Source organism: Sinocyclocheilus anshuiensis, unplaced genomic scaffold, assembly GCF_001515605.1.
Source record: "Sinocyclocheilus anshuiensis isolate Anshui unplaced genomic scaffold, SAMN03320099.WGS_v1.1 scaffold159, whole genome shotgun sequence".
Classification (NCBI taxonomy): domain Eukaryota; kingdom Metazoa; phylum Chordata; class Actinopteri; order Cypriniformes; family Cyprinidae; genus Sinocyclocheilus; species Sinocyclocheilus anshuiensis.
Genome location: NW_015549567.1, coordinates 183,050 through 189,515, shown reverse-complemented (window position 1 = coordinate 189,515; position 6,466 = coordinate 183,050). Strand labels below are relative to the sequence as shown.

General features: G+C 38.8%; 1 pseudogene; it reads right to left on the bottom strand.

The window, feature by feature from the left end:
- LOC107657265 (polycystin-1-like) overlaps positions 1-6,466 on the bottom strand; it is a 28,965-nt pseudogene that overhangs the window by 17,433 nt on the left and 5,066 nt on the right.

The following is a 6,466-nucleotide window of genomic DNA, read 5'->3' as shown; positions in this document are numbered from 1 at the left end:
TTCACCCAAAAATGAAAATTAGCCCATGAATTACTCACCCTCAAGGCATCCTAGGTGTATATGACTTTCTTCTTTATAGTTATATTAAAAATTGTCTTTGATCTTCCAAGCTGTTTAATGGCAGTCAGCGGGTGTTGCAGCGCATCAGTCCAAAAGAAGTGAAATAAAGCGCATCCATTCATGATAAAAAGTGTCTCACATGGCTCCGGGGGGTGAATAAAGGCCTCCTGTAGCGAATCGATACATTTTTGTAAGAAAAATATCCATATTCAAAATGTAATAATCACTTTAATCTAGCTTGCGCCAACAGTTGTACACGGAAGCAGCTCCGGAAGGATAACGTATGATGTCGGCGTTGCGCATGAGCCGATGAGTCTCGTGAAAACCAACGTTTGTTAACAGGAGCAAAGGAAGCAAAGTTTCCTTACTTTAGCAAAGGAAAACCAGTCTCCTCTTGGCTTATATCGAAATCCTCCGACATTCTTCTTTACAAATCCTCATTTTGTACTTCTAATTCGTGACCGTTGTTTTGTTTTGATCTCTCCGCTGCGCTTCCACTTTCGTCACTTCTGAGCGGCACATGCGCAAAGCTGACCTCATACGTCATCCGCCCGGAACTGCTTCCATGTACAACTGTTGGCGCAAGCTAGATTAAAGTGATTATTACATTTTGAATATGGATATTTTTCTTACAAAAGCACATCGATTCGCTACAGGAGGCCTTTGTTCACCCCCCGGAGCCATGTGAGACACTTTTTATTATGAATGGATGCGGTTTATTTCACTTATTTTGGACTGATGCACTGCAACACCCGCTGACTGAAAGATCAAAGACAATTTTTTATATAACTCCGATTGTATTCGTCTGAAAGAAGAAAGTCATATACACCTAGGATGCCTTGAGGGTGAGTACTTCATGGGCTAATTTTCATTTTTGGGTGAACTAACCCTTTAAACTACTTATGCATGATTATTTATTTTATACATTATCTGAATTTTATTATTTGCATTTAGCATTGTTGTTTTCCTGCCACCAATGACCCTGTGGACCATTTTGAAGTCATGACCCACCAATTGAGAATCATTGCTTTAGGTTTTGTTATGTCCGATTTCACGTTTATAATTTCTTCAAATCTTTACGGCTTTCTCTGCTCTAGGTAATGGCAAATAACCCTGTGAGCTCTCAGTTAATTGAGGTAAAGCTCGCAGCTGATGTAATGACCCCATTAGCTGACCTAGCAGTAATTTGCATGCCAGAGGCCATTGTTGTAAACACCTCAACTCGCTACACAATTCGAGTAAAAGCTGACATCTCTATAGGCGTTACAATCAGGTTAATGTCTCTGAATTATAATTGCGTTAAATTGATTAAATTAAGGTTGACCTCTTCTGAATGTATAATGCTCCATTATGCTATATTGTGAAATTATTTATTTCTCCAGATGGGATTTTGGTGATAATACAGCATCTGTCAGTCTCCCAGTTTCTGCTCCTTTAGAGATGGAAGACAGCTATCTTCACCAAAGCGCCAAATATATCTATCTGCAGGATTCCATCCATCATACATGTTCTTTTCCAGGTACTATGAATAATTATAATTACATAATATTTATTAATATTTATTTAATTATTATTTATTAAAATAGTTATATTATACTATTTCGTTTTAGGATTATTTATATTATTAAATGATAATTAGGCCTATCTAAAATGTGTATTCTAGTCCTCGTTAAAAGTTTTATTCCATTAATAGAACTTAAAAAACGAATTAATGTTTATTTTTCCTCCACATTTTGAATTATTGATTTTTTAGGTGACTACACGCTGAAAATCAAGGCTTACAACCAATATAACCAAATTGAAACATTTGTAACTGTTAAAATAAGGACTACAATATCAAGACTGTTGGTGTCATCATCTCCTATTGTATGTCAAGTCAACCACACCATCCTCTTTGAGGTCTCACTATGGCCCTCGTCATATGGAATGCTTTATTCATGGAATTTTGGTGATGACTCTGGCCAAGTGAAGGAATATTACAGTGAAGTCAGGCATGTTTTTAAAAGACCCGGCACATACAATGTCACCATATGTGCCAACAACTTCCTGTCGGTCTTGACTAACTCTACAGCAGTGGAGGTAGTTGAGGCTGTCTCAGGTCTCCAGCTATATTACAACAGCTCCATTGAACTGAAATGCACCTTTGAAATCAGTGGCAGAGTATCTTTAGGCACAGGTCTAAAATGGACCTTTGACTTTGGAGATGGTTCGGTACTTAAAGATCACAACGAGAGCTCAGCCTCTCACATTTATAAGTCTCTCGGAAATTACTCTGTTCAGGTTACTGCTTATAACTCTGTAAGTAAAGAACACCGGTTTGTTAGTGTGGAAGTTTATCGTTTGCTAATTAGTCAAATTATCCCAACAGACTGCATTATAAGTAAAACAGAGACCAATTTTGAGGTGTTGGTCAAAGGATATGTTCCATTTTTTACTTTCTCCTGGGATTTTGGAGATGGCACACCATTTTCTGTCATTAAAGGAGCTACAACTATCACTCATACTTTTCTAACTTCAGGAACTTACATAGTTGGTGTAAATGTTCATAGCCTGGTGGCTTCGGCCCATTATGAAACCAGCATATGTGTTGAGACTCAAATAACAGATGTTACTTTGCATTCAGCCAAGAGTGCTGTAGCTGTGAATGAGGAAATATGCTTTGAAGTTTCTGTGCTTCCCAAAGTAACAGATTATCTGTTTTGGTGGTATAACAATCTTTCTAGTGATGTAGTCCCAGTCAAAGACCTGTCACACCATTGCTTTGTTTTTCAAGAGGAGGGTTTGCATGAAATTTCAGTGCAGGTCCATAACAAAGTCAGCAGTGGAACAGCAAAAGCAACCATTACAGTTCAAAGGCCTGTATCTAATCTATCCATAAAATATGAGGGTAACCATGATGCAATGACTGTGAATCAGTCCTATTACTTTTGGGCTGAGATTCCTGGTAAAATAGCTTCTTTTCAGTGGGATTTTGGTGATGGTTTCAAAAAGGAGGGTCAGAATCAATCACACGTTTTCTGTTTTCCTGGAAGGTTTCGTGTAACAGCCACCGCAACCAATGTGATAAATTCAGATTCTGTGTCTATAGAGATTGAGGTGCAGGCACCACTGTCATACTTAATGGTTAATACCAGTCAGCCATTTGTGGAGGCTGGAAAAGAGATACTGATAACAGCTCAGATTGATGTTAATGAAAATGTTGTGTTTTATTGGACTGTGAATCCTTCATCACCTCCAAAGCCTGGGATGTCCATGTTCATGCATGTGTTTCCTAAAGCAGGGGTGTTTCAGATTAAAGTCACAGCACAAAATCTTGTCAGTCGAGTAGAATCCATAACGCACATTGAGGTTGTAGAGAGAATACATGGGGTTCAAATTCAATCTCAAGGGCTAAAGTCTACAAGATATTTTCTGACAAATCAGACCATGCTCTTGACGGCATCAGTGCCATGTGGTTCTAACTTGACATATGAGTGGACTGCAAACCAAAGAATGGCAAGTAATAGCAAACAATTTCCACTTTTTACAAACAGCTCTGGTGATATACACATCAAGCTGGTAGTATCCAATGTTCTTGGATCACTAGATACTGACCTTTCACTGAGAGCAGTGGAGCTTGTGTCTGGTCTGAGTATTTAATCACCAATGAATACTGTAACCAAAGGAAAGCCAGCGAGGATATCCATGAGTGTATCATCTGGAACAGACCTTCGGTACTCATGGTTCTTGGATTCTGAGAGCAGTCCTGTAATATCAGATGTACCTTTTGTTCTGCATGTTTTAAAAGTTATCGGTGTGGTCAAGATCAGGGTATCAGTCTCAAATGTATTTGGGTCTGATGACGCAACCAAGCTACTAATAATTCAGGAGAACATCTCTAAAGTGGACTTTCAAATAAATGGACAATTCAGACCACTTTTTGTAAAATCAAATAGCCTCCTGTTGCTCCATGGCTCTGCAGGAACAGAAAATGTCCTGCATTGTGAATGGGTTTTGATGTTTCACAATAACACTGTTATGGTTCTTGCACACAATCAAACTGTTAGCTATTCTTTTGCGGACGAGGCCGATCACTGTATCTCACTTAATGCCTCAAATGACATTAGCTGGCAAACGGTTTCATATACCGTTACAGTTCAGGACGCCATCCAGGGACTTTTACTTACGGCTAGCAGTGATGTTGTATGTGAAGACGATCCGGTTACTTTCACACCATCTGTCTCCCAAGGAAGTGAAGTTTCCTTTTCTTTGGAGTTTGTTAATGCAAGTTATTCTGTGGACATTTGGCAGAATTTTACCACCTCTTCTCTTTCAGTCAGAAACCACCTTGTAAGAGCAATGGCAACAAATCATGTCAGTTACCAAAGTGCAACAGTGATTGTCAGAGTTGTGGAAAGAATTAAAGGTCTGCATTTGATCGGATGTTGCTCTGCTGTCCTGAAGGCATCCAAAAAACATCAGTTTTCAAGCATCCAGTGGCTCACAAGCCAATTACCACTGGACTTTCCTATTAAATGGAGCCCAGTCCTCTTGGGAAATTGGGCAAACTGTTCACTTCACACCTTTCACTAATGGATCCCTGTCTGTTACAGTGGAAGCTGATAATGGCTTCTGTTCACAGACCCTGGCCAGTACAGCAACAATACAGAAGCATGTGAAGAAAGTGAACCTATTTACCGCCCATGATGGAGCTTTTATTGATTATCCGATCACATTTGTAGCTATCACAGATGGAGGCAGCAACCTTAAATTCCTTTGGGATTTTGGTGATGGCAGTGAAGGAGTCCTGGTTACAGAATCCAATAGACAAGTCCACAAATACAATGTTACTGGCGAGTTTGTTGTAAAATTAACAGCTTTCAACAACATAAGTGAGATATCTACTCAAATGACAGCTGAAGTACAAAAGATGGAATGTACCCAGCCACATATCTACATTGTAAAAGAACAATATAAAATATTAAAATCCAGACCAAGTTACTTTGAAGCAAGAGTGGACTTTAACAGTTGCGTTACACACAAAGCATATTATTTCTGGGAGATCTTCAGGGGCCAAGATTGCTCAGGAATGGACAAGGTGTCCTTAAATGATTCAGTGGATGCACGCTCTGAAAATAGGAAACTACTGTCTGACATTTACTGCTAGACTTCCAGGAACTCCTCTTGAGCAGAACAGGACAATTCAGCTTACCATGGTCCACAGTGAGTTGGTGCCTGTGGTTAAAGATGATTCTCACAGGTTCTGGTCAAGTCAGTATGATCTGATTTTCAGTGGTGGACAGTAACGGAGTAATTACTACATCACTCTCGTCAACGTAGTCCATACGAAACAACAAAACTATATCTTGACTCCATATAGTGGTTGTTTTGGGAAAATCCCAGGTATTTTGAGCAGTAGGATTATAAAATGTATGTGCTAATATAAAATTAAATTAAGTAGCCTACATAAAATTGCTAAATAAATCTATCTATCAGTACTTTTTTACTTAAGTACATAAAAAATCGAGTACTTTTGTACTTTCACTCGAGTAAAATTGAAAAAGGAGTACTTTTACTTTTACTGGAGTAATATTTTATTATACGTATCTGTACTTTTACTCAAGTACTTGATTTGTGTACTTCGTCCACCACTGACGGGCAGACAGATCTCCAGCAGGTGACACCAGTACTGCCCACTGGCACAGCCACCAGTGGTGTTGCACATGGCCACCAGTGAACAGCAGCTGAAAGGGTTCAGGAGAGAACTACAACCTGAGAGAAAAGATGTTTTTTAAGCTGTACTTCTTGAACTGATTATTTGACATACTGTTAACAATGTGTTTCTCATTAGTGCTTAATTTACTCACCAGGTGGTACTAGGTGATGACTTGGGCTGCAGTATGGCCATAAGATTTGCACTCTAGCAAAGGTCAGCTTATCACTTGGCTGTGTCACCAAATCCAAAGACAGGACTCGACCCTCATGACTGAACCAAAGACCTGGGAACAACATAATCTGTGCAGATACACACACACATTTAAAAATAGACATGTATAAAATGAACATCTGTGTGTGTGTGTGTGTGTGTGTTATATTCTCTATATTATGAGGACCAAATGTCCCCACAAGTATAGTAATACCAGTAAATTTTGTCCTTGTGGGGACATTTTTTTGGTCCCCATGAGTAAACAGGCTTATAAATCATATAGAAGTGTTTTGAAAATCTAAAATAGCTTAACGTTTTGTGTGAGGGGCAATGTTGGGCTAGTTACTCAAAGAATGTAACATATTACTCATAACTAGTTACTCCTTCAAAAGTCATATGGTTACTTATTACTTTCTGGCAACAGTAATTAGTTACACTACTAGTTACATTACTTTTTCTTCACGCCCCACAGAAGTTGTAACTGTGTATCTTCCACATAAA